This window comes from Suricata suricatta, chromosome 1, assembly GCF_006229205.1.
Source record: "Suricata suricatta isolate VVHF042 chromosome 1, meerkat_22Aug2017_6uvM2_HiC, whole genome shotgun sequence".
In the NCBI taxonomy this organism is placed as follows: Eukaryota; Metazoa; Chordata; class Mammalia; order Carnivora; family Herpestidae; genus Suricata; species Suricata suricatta.
In genome coordinates, this window is record NC_043700.1 from 183906144 (window position 1) to 183906736 (window position 593).

At 35.4% G+C, this 593-nt stretch overlaps 1 long non-coding RNA gene across 1 annotated transcript in view; it reads left to right on the forward strand.

The window, feature by feature from the left end:
* Window positions 1-222: 222 nt before the first annotated feature.
* The window catches only part of LOC115285990, a 1062-nt gene continuing 691 nt past the window's right edge, over window positions 223-593 (forward strand). Inside the window, exon 1 of the long non-coding RNA XR_003905803.1 lies at window positions 223-324. This is a non-coding gene — a long non-coding RNA (uncharacterized LOC115285990). The remainder of the gene's footprint in view (window positions 325-593) is intronic.

A 593-nucleotide genomic window follows, 5' to 3' on the forward strand; every position in this document is an offset into this window, starting at 1 on the left:
GTGTGTTGTTGATTTACTAACAGTAAACTCAGGGCTGACAGTTTTGTATGCAATGCCACAAAGGGATGATCTCACATACAGATTTCCAGCATAAAATAGGTACATTATATCCCTCTTGCACTTAGGAACGCAGGATTACACTTTAGTGAAATCACTAACAAACAGCACAAAAATGCAAGAACTTTGGCCCTAAATAGACTGCACCGAGGACACTTATTTACTCTGAAACAGGAAGACAGAGCAATGCTTGTTTGACCTCAGCTGGGAATGTTCAAGTTGTGTGTCTCAAATTTTTGCCGCTCCGTGCATGTCAGTGAATACTTAGTAAGTGCAGTAAGTACTGATTCTGAGGTTACAAAATATTTATATTAAAAAGTCTTTTAAGTTGAGATTTAATTGATTCAGTATCTAATGGATAGTTGATACCTGTCACAACACAGCATTTTATATACTGTTAAGTGAAACTGCAATACAATCTAAGTTTATTTTGGGAGTGTTTGCTGTATCATTGGATTTAATGAAATGTTTAGAGGTGCAGTAGGCATGACTTTGAGTAGATAATGAAAGAAAATGCAAAATGCTTATTGATTTAT